This window comes from Peromyscus maniculatus, chromosome 5, assembly GCF_049852395.1.
Source record: "Peromyscus maniculatus bairdii isolate BWxNUB_F1_BW_parent chromosome 5, HU_Pman_BW_mat_3.1, whole genome shotgun sequence".
In the NCBI taxonomy this organism is placed as follows: domain Eukaryota; kingdom Metazoa; phylum Chordata; class Mammalia; order Rodentia; family Cricetidae; genus Peromyscus; species Peromyscus maniculatus.
The window spans coordinates 3,818,458-3,831,650 of NC_134856.1; the positions used below are offsets into that span (position 1 = coordinate 3,818,458).

The 13,193-nt window shown below is 36.1% G+C and overlaps 1 long non-coding RNA gene across 2 annotated transcripts in view; it reads right to left on the minus strand.

Annotated features, from left to right (window-relative positions):
• Positions 1–9,158, minus strand: part of LOC143273235 (uncharacterized) — a 66,871-nt gene extending 57,713 nt beyond the window's left edge. The window contains exons 1-3 of one of the 2 annotated variants that reach the window (XR_013051128.1): positions 9,043–9,158; positions 8,130–8,264; positions 6,450–6,529 (exon numbers count right to left, since the gene is read on the minus strand). This is a non-coding gene — a long non-coding RNA (uncharacterized LOC143273235). Of the gene's footprint in view, positions 1–6,449; positions 6,530–8,129; positions 8,265–8,481; positions 8,552–9,042 lie in introns of those variants that run through there. The other variant, XR_013051127.1, reaches the window with a different exon arrangement.
• Positions 9,159–13,193: the final 4,035 nt, after the last annotated feature.

Below are 13,193 nucleotides of genomic sequence, written 5' to 3' on the forward strand. Positions count from 1 at the left end.
ACAGGCAACAGCAAGTTACACTGTTACACTGAACATGGCCTGAGAATATATTAGACCTCAGAGCCTGCCTCCACAATGACACACTTCCTCCTATAAGGCCAAAGGCCACCCCTCCTATTAATGTCATTCCCTATGTGCTAAGCATGCAATCACATGAGGCTCTATGGTAGCCATAGCTATTCAAACCACCATACCATCACTGAAGGTCATTACTCCTACTCTCACTACTTAAATGAGAATCATTTCAACAGAACTTTAAAAGCATTAAGATAAGTTGAAATGACTAAAAATTATCCTTGAATTGTTTCTATAAATAATTAAGACAACAGGAAACAACAAGAAAAAAAGAATTTTGTAAGCATCTTTTATGGATCCTTTTAACGGAAATCCTTCTCTAGTGATGAATAACAGAGTGAAACCTCTTCTGAAACTAATAAAGATTGCTGACAAGAGTCGACTGTTCATGACAGACACTAGGTATGATGTCTAGTTTTACATCACTGTGACACAAATTAGAATCATTTGGGAAGAAGACATCTTAGCTGAAAAACACCCCAACAATATTTGCTGATGGGGAAGCAATTGGTACACTTTTTTTGTTGTTGTTGTTAATTTAAGAAATGTTTTATTCATTTTACATACCAACCACAGATCCCCTTCTCATCTTTCCTCCCACTCCCCCAACAGCCCCCCCCACACCTCTAGGCAGGTGGTATAAGAAAACAGGTGGAGTAAGCTATGAAAAAGAAGCCAGTAAATAGCACTCCTCCATGATACCTTCATCATTTCCTGCATTGAGTTCCTGTCCTTTTTTCCCTGTGAAGTTTTTAGTCATGTTGTTTTAGCACAGCAATAGAAACATGAACTAAGACATGAGGATTATTTCTTGAAATTATCTTAATTGAATGCCCATGGCAATCTAGTGAGGTAATCCTTTTAACTGTTATTTTGAAATGAAGAAAAACCTTATGTCAGAAATGGTGATTCATGCTCTAATCCCAGTAATCAGGAGCTAAGATAAGAGGACATAGAGGTTGAATCCAGCATAGATTGTATAGCTAGTAAAAGACAGGAGTGAGACTTTGATAAAAATAAATAAGGAAGGATGAAAGAAAGAAAGAAAGAAAGAAAGAAAGAAAGAAAGAAAGAAAGAAAGAAAGAAAGAAAGAGGAAAAATTAGACAGTGAGATTAGATTTGATAAATTCAAATCATTTGTGACAGAGCTTATAATTATTTGCAGGATAGCTCCAAATCCCACATTTCCCATTTGTATAATACTGTTTCCTATTATGAGCTTCACAAGTTCTCAACAACTGTCAATAACAAAAGGAGTAACTGCCATGAACAGATGCATAGTGCATTTTCAACATCCATTCCTGCCTTCAGTAAGAATACCTACCATGTCCCAAGTACTGTAATCCATGGGAATTAAGTACTGACTGTAAAAGAACATGGAGTTTGCCATTCTGAACATAAGCGTGAAAGGCAGAGAACTAAACAAAGATCAATAAGATAACATTGCAGGTATTAAAATGCAATAACAGAGAATGTGTTAGGAACAAATGATAGTTTGGGGACATAGGAGTGGGTCAGAAAGGGAGTGCACTGTCCTGGACAGGTAAATTAATTTCAGAGTAAAGAAGACTAGAATTTATCCTAAGAATAGTATATAGTCACTTGCCTTGTGGACTAGAATATGTTTTAGAAAAAGTTCCACGGGCTGCTGAGAAAAATGTGTATTCCAAATCTGTTAAAGTGTTGTGCTTATAATTGTTAAGTCCATTTACTCTATGGCCACAGTTTAATTATGAAGTTTCTTTGTTGTTTTTTTACTTTAGATGACCTATCAGGAGATGACAATGAGATATGAAAAGCATATGCTTGTATCAGGCTTTCTTTTGGGCAAGGAACCAGCTCCCAAATCATGACATGGAGACTTATTAATAGTTATGAAAGCTCAGCCTTATCTTTTCTTTTTTTATTTAAGAATTTTTTATTCATTTTTACATACCAACCACAGATCTCCCTCTCATCCCTTCTCCTGCTTCCCCCACAGCCTTCTTGCCCCTTGACCCACCCCCATGCTCTCCTTGGAGAGGATAAGGCCTCCTATGGGGAGTCAGCAAAGCCTAATACATTCAGTTGAGGCAGGACCAAGCCCTCCCCCCTGCATCAAGGCTAAGCATCCCACCATAGGAAATGGGTTTCAAAAAGCCAGCTCATGCACCAGGGTTAGATCCTGATCCTATTGCCAGGGGCCCTTTAAACAGACCAAGCTACACAATTGTCTCCTGTATGCAGAGGGCCTTGTCCAGTCCCTTGCATACTCCATAGTGGTTGCTGTCAGTTTATAGTTTGTGAGTTTCCATGAGCTTGGTTCACTTGTCTCTGTAGGTTTCCCCATCATGATCTTAACCCCCCTTGCTCATATAATCCCTCTTCCCTCTCTTCCACTTAACTCCCAGAGCTCAGCCTTGTGCTTGGCTATGGATCTCTTCATCTGCTTCCATCAGTTACTGGATGAAGGCTCTATGCTATCATAATCAAGAATATCTTTCTCCTGTGTGTACCCCATTAAGTGTTTTCTTCAGTGCTTATGAACTGACTTAATTTGTGCCTTTATTGAAATGTTCTTCATGGAAGGTACCAATGTATATAGGACATAGAAGGTTAAATGAAGGAGAAATTTATCTCTGTCATCACAGAAAGCCATCATTGATGCTAGGATGAGGTTTTTCTGTGTTGCAGCTAGTTTTAAAGTCACCCATGTCCTATGACATCTCACCCACTTTCTTTTATGTAAATCCATAAATGCATTACTTTACCAACCTAGGCTTGAAAACTATAGCTATTTTGGTCCTTAGCTGGTGCCTTAACAGGTGTGAATAGATCTTTGTACATGTCTCACCAGGAAATGGTTATACAACAGAAGATATACATTTGCAACTGCCATATCTTTTTGATTAGTCCTTTCCTTTTTAATATAAAGTAGAGATATACTTTACCGTTTCTGACTAACTTTATATCAGATCACAGAATATTTACACTACTTTCTTCTCAGCTTCCATTTGCTTAAAAAAATTGACTTCATTCTTTTGGCTCTAAGTTTGTTGGCATCTTTGGAAATGTTTTAGTGTGTGTGTGTGTGTGTGTGTGTGTGTGTGTGTGTGTGTGTGTGTGAGAGAGAGAGAGAGAGAGAGAGAGAGAGAGGGAGAGAGAGAGAGAGAGGAGAGAGAGAGAGAGAGTCAATAGATAGTTCTATTTTGATTTTTAACCCACTTGCTGCTAGTTTATACCTCTCTATTGGAGAGTCAATGTATTTAAAAGTCAAGTCAAGTGATTCCTCTAATTTTATTGGTTTATTTTTCTAGTTGTTTGGACTATTGTTTTAATTATCAATTTAATTTACTGTCCCTCCTATTAGTATTAGAGATTTGCTAGCTAACTATATTGGAAACTGTGCGTTCATTCCTGGCTCTCCTTTGCTCATATGTTCTTCCCATTAATTTTCTCTCTATACTGTCATAATTGAGAATATCTTTCTCCTGTGTGTATCCCATTAAGTGTTTTCTTTAGTGCTTATGAACTGACTTAATTTGTGCCTTTATTCAAATATTCTTAGTTATCTATCACTTTTAAATGACAGTTTTGCCAGGTGTACAAATTTTGGTTAGTTAGAATTATTTACTTTTATGAGTCCAAATATATCACTCCATGCTTCTCTGGCTTTTAGAGTTGTTTAAAATTCTATTGTGTTCTAATGCATTTGCTCTTAGAAGTGAGTCGGTATTTTTTTTTTCCTTTTAGCTTTCAATACTGTTTTGACTCATATGTTTGACACCTTGACTATAATTTGTAGAGGAGTTCTTATTTGGTTCTACCTTTCTAAGTATGTCATATTTGGATGTCGATTTCTTTATCTAGGTTTGGCAAAATTTTCTGGTATAATTTTTATTATGTATATTTTGCATATCAGTGATTTGTATCTCAGTTGTTTCTTCTATCCTGTGAAGTCAAAAGTTTGGTCTGCTGTTCATATCTAACAGGTCCTGAATGTTGCTTTTAAGCTCATTTTTTTTCTTTAGTGATGTCTGATTATATTATTCATTGACCTTGTCCACCATCCCTCATATACTTCCTTCTGCTTAATTGAGTCTACTGGTGATGCTTTTCTTATTTGATTCATTGATTCATATTTACCATTTCTATTTGCTATTTTTTATCAAAATCTCAATTATCTGCTATTCTTTTTTATATGTTGTTCAATTTTTCATTTCTGGGTTATTTTGTCATTCTTTGTGTTGATTTTCTCCTCTTATTTCTGACTTTCTTCTCTATGTCCTAAATTATATTCATCTACTTCTTTTTTAATTGTTTTTATTTTATAATTTTACGTATCAGCTACAGATTCCCCTATCCTCCCCCTCCCATCTACTTCTTTTTATTTTCTTTGAAGTCACTGATTATTCTTACTAGTAAAAGTTTTAAATCTTCATCCAGAAATTTATATATTTTGTAATTTTTTAATTCAATAGGGAAGTTGTTATAGTGTTGTTGAGGTGCCATATGTCCTCCTTTTCCAACTTTTTTGTTTATAGATTGTGATTTTTCACATTTGTTGGTTTGGATGTCTCTACTAGTTTTCGTTTGGAAAAACTTCTTAATGATACACTTCTTCTTAGGTGCTTAATCTCCCAATAAAAATGAATGAGAAGAAAATAAACAGTTAAGATCAGCAAAATCAAACCATGGAAAATATATAAATAAGCTTAAAATGTATTAAAGCCTATAAATGAACTATTAATTATGACAGAAAATGAGAAAACTAAAGTATAATACAAAATAAAGTTAAAAATAAAAGTAAATATGGAAATCATTAATAAATGAGATAAAAAGATGATTCCATATAGAAGTGAAGTTTAATAAAAAAATAAAGGACTAAGAGAGTTGAAAGACAAATAAAGGAATGGGAATCATGTTATGGAGGGAATATAAAAGAGCACAGTATTATAAAAAAAAATGTAAACGTGTAAAAGATGAAGTCCCAGGTAGGAAGAAAGTTCACAAAAATTGAATCATGCAAGAAAGTGAATAAAATTAGAAATGTAATTTTTTATCTTTTATCTTAGTCCCTTTACTACAAATGAATGAGGAGAAAATGAAGAAGTAGCTCAGCAAAATCTAACATCAACACATAGAAATACGCTTAAAATTTATTAAAACTGAAATTCCAGGTGTTATTCTGAGTTGTTTGCCCACAGAGGGCAGACCTCCCTCACCCTATGCACTTTACTTTCTTGTCCAATTCTCAGGAATTCAACACTTCTGCTTTATCAGTGTTGTATCTGGCCCTCTTGCTTTCCACAGCTGTCTCCCAGGGCCACTGCAATCCCAGAGCTATTGTGAGTTTAGTTGAGGTTTCCTGATGAAGGTTTGTTCCCTGTTCTCAAGTCTCTGGAGTTCCTCACTCTCTAAAGGCACCAGACAGTCCTCTGAGTAATACAAAGTGACAGGATGGGATTGTCACTCCAATGCTGAAAGTCCACTAGAAGAGTTTCTGTACCACAGAACCCAGCAATAGCATTTGGGGCTTGTGAGGACTGTAAGCTTGTCTTCTCTTAATCTCAGGATTGCTGTTCTCTTTCCAACAGTGCTTTCTGCCCTACATTTGGATGAGGACTCTTTCCTTTGCCCCCTGCCAGTAAAGCACATGGCTGGGGACTTATTTGGCTTGGAGCTCTTCTCCTTAGTGCATCTTTTATCTATGCTTTTTATAGCTGTCTTATCGCTATCTGTGAATTTCCAGAGTTTTTTCCTCTCTTTGGAATAGAGTATGTAATTTTTCTTTATTTTATTATTTTTAATTACACGTGGTTTTATTCAAATATATTATCTTACAAATTGTAATGTTCTAAGGAAAAGAACAAAAGCATTCCTATCTGATTTTCTTTCTTTTTTTCTTTTTCAATTTCACAAGAGAAAATTTTCCAAGGCTTACATCTTCAGCATTCAGTTTAGCACAGAATCTGTATTTATTGCTTCAGGAAATTCTTGTGAGATTGCATTTTCTTACTTTGGTACTTCTCCACTCCTGGGTCACAAGGAGGCAGTTTTTCATTTTGTCATTTTACTTAGATTACTTATTTGATGAAATATTTATTTATTTGCTCTTTATTTTTATGTATATGTGCATGTTTGTTCTTGCACCATGTTTATTCAGTGCCCACAGAGGCCATAAAATGGAATTAGATCCTCTGGAACTAGAATTACAGATGCTTGTGGGCCACTCACTATGTGTGCTGGGATTCAAACCAGTGTCTTTGGGAAGAGGAGTTGGTGCAGTTATATTCAGAGATTTCTCTCCAGCTTCCATGAAACATCACTATAGTAAAACTCCTTTCCAATTTAAGAAATAACTGATGAATCTTAATATATATTATATACTTACATTTAATCCATATTTTCAGTGTTGTCCTTTGGGAGTTAGTTTATCAGTGGTTGTCCTCTGATGTTTTCTGTGTCATTGGGCTATTAAAAATAATGGGGATGAGAAAAGAATATATGAAAAAGAATATGAATTATAACTAAAACAGTCAAGACTAGTTTTCATTTAGAACTTAGTATATACATCCAACAAAATAGTAGTTTGTTGACAGAACTTAAATTTTACTATTTGACTGAAGATATGGAAGATCAGAGATGTAATTGATTCTATGTTACATTGAATAAATGATGCATTGTTATTTGTATATATTATATTTGTTAATATAGGAAAATCTTACCAATTTTAGTTTGTTTATATATGGTACTTCTCATAATATGTGCCTAAATGGCAAATAAAATCCAAACAGAACCTGGGCATATGTGGCTAGGAAGAATTATGTAGTTCCTGGATGGGGATCTTATAATTATTGGTGGCTAACCAGTAAGGTATACATATATTCTGATTTCCCACTAAATTGACTAGGATCATATAGCCAGTTCCAATCTATACCCCAAAACTAGGAATAAAATGAAATTCTGGGGACTGTAGAGTAAAAGTGTGCTTTCTTTACCTCCCTGTTCACATCTGCCTTAGCACTGGAACATTGGAAGCTTTTGGTACAGAGCACATAACAAGATGGAGGCAGATAGATCCCCTAGTGAACAGGTTCGGTATGTTGAAGGAACCTATGCTACCATTCTAAACAAAAGAAAAAATGGATACACGTGTCATCTAGTTTTATACCTTAATGGACAGTGATTTGAGGCTGATTTTTTTGTTCCTAAGAAAAGTAGCTACTCCTATTCTAACAAATTGACGCTGCAATGCAACTTCACCTGACAGGCCTTAGGAAATCATGAGTTCAATGGAGGTGGGTGTATTCAGACAGAATTGACAAAGGTGAGTATAAACTACATCAAATGACACCCCCACTTTGAAGACACTGAGTTAGGCAATATTCACGGTAGACACCAAACATTGAATTTTGCAAGACAGGACTCTTGGAAGTTTTTTGTTTGTTTGTTTGTTTGTTTGTTTTTTGTTTTTTTTTGTTCATTTGTTTTGTTAAGTACTCTAATGAAGAACATCACAGACAAAGTAAATAATCCAAGTCAAGCATCCATAGTCTCTTCATTCCATTGTTTTCAAAGGGTACTTTGGAGCTGGGATAGATTTCTAGGTATTTTTAGTCAGATTACAGGGACTAGATTTTTAGGCTCCACATTGACCAGGAAAGTGATGCGTGGTTCTGTTAGGAAGGTAATGTGCCTCACAACAATTGACTCCAACTCCCGTTGAACTCACCAAAGGGGAATTCAATGATATTTCTCAGCTTCAAGCACTGCATTTGCAGCTTCAGAATCCTCAGTCAAGTCTTAGAGGAAATGCAGTTACTAGGCTCATGCTAACTAAAGCAGAGGACATTGGCACAAGAGGTTTCTTATGTGCATAGCTCCACACTGGCAGATAAAAATGTGCAGGTGCTAACATGACTAACAGGTCTGCAGGGGTTTGTCTCATTTCTAATCATTGTGGTTTGTAAATTAAGTGTCCAGACCAGAAGGTGTGACCCACAGACAATGGCATTATTGAGAAGTTTGGGGATCTAAATGACAGAAACTTCATCAATTGATCAGTTTTTACCTGAATAGGCTATTAGGAGGAAAATCCTTCTTGAAGGAAGTAGATCGCTGTGGTTGTATCTTTGAAAGGCATAATGTTACTTGTGTTCCAATTTTCTCCACTTCCTGTTCATCCTCTTCCCTGTAGTTTGCTTCCCTAATGATGTCATAAAACATTGAAACTTTGATCAAAAACAACTTCCGGAGGAAGTAATTTATTTAACTGACAGTTGAAGCACCGTGTGCTGAAGTAAACTGCCATGAATCCATGTTTCTACACCACAGTCCATCACTGAAGGAAGTCAAGACATAATTACAAGCCAGAACCTAGAGGCAGAAACTGAAGCAGGGACCAGAAAAGACTGCTGACTTACCTGTTTTCTCTCTGTAGCTCACTCAGCTTACTTAAAAAAAAATGATGACCTGCCAACTGCCAACTGCCAAAAAGGGCAATGCCACCTGTGGGCTGGGGACTGTTACATAGTTCTTTACTCAAGAAAATGCCCCATAGACGTACCTAGAGGCCAATCAAAGGAGGTGTTTTCTACTAAGGTTCCTTTTACCCAGATGACTCTAGCCTGTGCATGGTTCAGAGCAAAACTTATTAACATGCTCCTCATTCTGCCACCTTCTCTGATCAGTCTTTCAAAAAAAGCATTCTATGAACCAATTTGCTAGTGCCTGCACTTTGCACTATGATACTTCACTTCACCTTAGACTTGCAGTGAAGTCTCTCAAACTATGGGGCAAAATGAACTTTCGCTCCTCTAAGTTTTTATTTTTCCATCTAGCATTTAATTATAACAAAGAGAAGATGAACACACAATACAGATAGAAGATCTGGGTATTCATTGGCGTCTGCGACTGCCCATTGGCTGCTGTTTTGCTTGTAGATTCATTGCCTAGTGTAGTCAGTCATTTGCAACTCTACTCACCTCCTATTGAATTTCACCACATAGTTAAACTCCAGCTTCTACACGTGACTCATTGGTGTGTGGGAGAATGTATGCTCAGCATGTTTTCCTTAATGAACCTTCTTCTTCAGTTCCTCATTCTAACTGCTCATGCAGATCACTATCCCTCCCCTCCATATCTTTTTAGGATAATAAATCTCACTTTCTTTTTGGGAAGAGTATTAATATTTAATTGGGAAATCTCTTAAAATGTTAGGAAAATATTAAGCCAAGCACAGAACAATGCCCAGGAGAGTAAGCAGCTTGATGTGTGCAGTGAAGTTGAGTTATTCATTTGCATCTTTTTCTAATACCGGTGACCCACTAAGTGAATCTTTTTCATGTTCCTCTTTAGGAGTAAAGTTCTATTGAGTAAGAAAATAAGTCACAAAAGGAGATGTCAGTTTACATTTCTTCTCCAATGTGTCTTTTGAAACAGTGCTTATTTCAACACATTAAATTTGTTCCGAAAGTATTCAGGTCATGCATAATTAAATATATAGCTTTTAGCAATTTTAGTTCCTCTAAGACGTGTTGCAAAGTACATAATATGTTCTTTTGAGAGAGAATATCACTGTTTCATGTTTCCAGATGTTTCTGGAATTTGCTACTCAAAGGTTAATTTTATGCAAGTATCCAAAGTTGAGACTTAGCAGATTTTTAAATGATAAAAATCTATGTTCTTTAACATATGCTATTGTGGAAAATTAATTATATATATATTCAAAACTGACTCAAGACTGTAGAGGATTAAAGGGTATTTTAATATATGAAAGTTAATGTATTCTATTGATTATTCTGAATTATTTATCTTACAAAGGCCGTGAGTGAGACAAAAGGGCATAAGTTGTAGAGGCCAGGCAATAACCATGAACAATTGATTTTTTTCACATCAACTCAAGATTGCTCCCAAGGTCTGTGATGAATTTTTGGTGTATAATGGTTTTTAAAATAAGAAATATCTCTGGATAGGATATGAGATGCAAAAATCTTTTCCTACAAGAGTATAGTAGAAAGAAAAAGAATGATAATGGTTATGCTAGGTGACTTTTCCTGGGTAGACGTAAACAAACACCTCATCTCCCATAAGTAGGGAGATGTTTGGTGATGGAGTGAGTGTATTGGGTACATTTACAAAGGCACTGAATGGTAAGATTTTACTGGGAGTAGCAGAGTGCTCAATGGCAGCTGCTTTACCCATCACTCACCCCACCATGGCTGACACATCACAAAGCTCCATCCCTGTAGTTGCTAGAACAACTTGCATGCAGTGAGACTCTATGTCAGTTTAATTATTTCATGCTCATGATAAGGAAACAATTTTTGAGATCATCTGCAAAAAATAAAAATAAATAAAGATCCTTGATGTATGTCACCACATCAACACTACTTTTATAAAATAACATTACTCTTGGTGTACTTTTCATTTCGTAGTTCAAATATTACAGAAATACACAGAAACTGCATAAAAAAAGAACACATTGATGAACTAAATTTCAAGAATGTGCATGCCATCCATTTCTCTGACACTGCCTAGTCTAAATGATTTATACTATTGCAGATTTCTTTGAAGACATGAGGTACATAGTGATGTAGACAGTGATGTATAGTTTTAAATGTGAAACCACTTATGTGTATATATTTATGTGTATGTGCACATACATGTACACCCTTCCAACATATACTTTCTTATAAAATAAAGCGAAAAATAATGGTGCATATTTTCAAACAGATAAGAAAGACATAGTTATGCGGTTATGCTTTGTATTCATTACTCTCTTTCTTTCTCTTTCTTTCTTCCTTCCTTCCTTCCTTCCTTCCTTCCTTCCTTCCTTCCTTTCTTTCTTTCTTTCTTTCTTTCTTTCTTTCTTTCTTTCTTTCTTTCTTTCTTTCTTTCTTTCTTTCTTTCTTTCATTCTGGTGATGTGACCACATATCTGAAAAGAAGCAACTTAAGGAAAAGCTTACTTTGGGTCATAGTTTACAAAGGGTTGTATTCTATCATGATGAAGTAGGCATGGTGGCAAGAGTCTGTACAGCTAGTCACATGGTGTTCCAGTTAGGAAGCAGAGAGATGAATGTTGATGCTACGGTCACTTTCTCATTTATACTGAATTGGTTACCCTAGCTCATTGAAAGGTGAAATCACAATGATGTGGGTTCTCCAGTTGAACGTTTCTATACTTGCTCCTCATAGTGATGCTAATTCCATTAAGCTGGCAATGAATACTTACCACTGTACTGCTGTGGGACGGTCTGTATGTCAAATTGCTCTGATTGGTCAATAAATAAAACACTGATTGGCCAGTGGCCAGGCAGGAAGTAGGTGGGACAAGGAGAGAGGAGAATTCTGGGAAGCAGAAGGCTGAGGGGAGAGACACTGCAGCCGCCGCCATGACCAGCAGCATGTGAAGACACTGGTAAGCCACCAGCCACGTGGCAAGGTATAGATTTATAGAAATGGATTAATTTAAGCTATAAGAAGAGTTAGCAAGAAGCCTGCCACGGCCATACAGTTTGTAAGCAATATAAGTCTCTGTGTTTACTTGGTTGGGTCTGAGCGGCTGTGGGACTGGCGGGTGATAAAGATTTGTCCTGACTGTGGGCATGGCAGAAAAACTCTAGCTACACTGTACGATGAGAAGCATAGTTCTATCAATACAGAAATAGTACTGTTCCTCTCCTGAACTCTGAAAATCATCAGTCAAATCTAATCAAAGGATATTTTTAACAAAGGTGAACTATGGATTTGTTAGAAAAGTGTTCAAAGGAAATTCCGTATTCACCATAGGCCACCTCAACCTCATTATCTATTGACTTTCACCCATTGTTTGAGAATCAGATCAATTTTTTATCATACTTATCTATGATATACAATTTCTGAAGGTCAACCAGAGATCACTTGTCAAGGAAATGTGCCTTCACAGCAAACTCATTAAGGTTACTCCAACTGAGTTTGTTCACTGCAATCTATTCTCTAAAAGGGCGATGCTAGGCTTATGGTTTACAGGCTAACATATCCCTGTGTTCCCTTACTTTGAAACTCAATTTTCCTACCACAATTGCAAATACAGTAATAATTCTTCAGATAATTTTTTATTTCTTTTAAAAATATAGCATATTGGTTATCATCTTGATAAGATCTAGAGCCACTTAGAAGATGGATCTCTGAGTATTCCTATGGAAGCTTATGTTGGTTACATCAATTGAAGGGAGATCAATCTTTATCATGGGTGAAGTGATTCCCTGGAATATTAAAAAACAAACAAACAAAAAGAACTAAAACAAATCCAAACAAAGGAAAACCAGAGACTGCCAGGTTAGCACCAACATAACTGCAATGCTGTTTTCTACTGTCAGCGGATACAGTACAAGTAGCTGCTTCAAGCTCCTTCTGCTCTCTTGCACAGCATACTGTACCTTCAACTGTGAACTAAAATGGACCCTTCCTTTTTAAATGGCTTTTGTCGGGTAGTTTACAAAGAAACAAGAAAGGAGACTAAGACAGCATATCTTTATAGTTATAAAGTTATAGCAACTAAATCCATAATTCCGATACTTAGTAGAGAAAAAATAGGCTTACATGAATTAGAGACAAAAATATGACACATTTCAGCCTTTCCCCATCCTCTTATCCTTCCTCTGTATTTCTTTTCTCATCTAAATGGCTCTAGGGTAGATGTGAGTATGTATAGAGAATAAAGTATGTCAAATAGCTGGTGTCGGGCACATAGGAGGCTTAGCTGTATTTGCAATGAGAGAATAGAAAGGAATATATCCAGCAATAGATTATAGGGTGATGTAGGACAAGGTTCAGCACATACTTAGACTTATATAAGTTTCTGAGATTTCAGCAAACAAGGTATAGATAACAGGGTATGACTAGAAACTGGTAAGATAAGGAAATCTCCCTTGACTCCTTGATTGTATTCACAAGATATAGATGAAAGTAGATGATTGTTTTAAAACATCGGCTTTACTCAATGAATTGCATTTTCTATTCCTATTTTTCTGATTAATCACACTGAGTATTCAGATTCCTCCAGGATTGTTAGGAATATGCTTACTGAGATTCATCACTTGAGCCCTAGGAGGAAGAAGCCAAACTGTACCCAGTGTTTCCTCCTCCTCCTC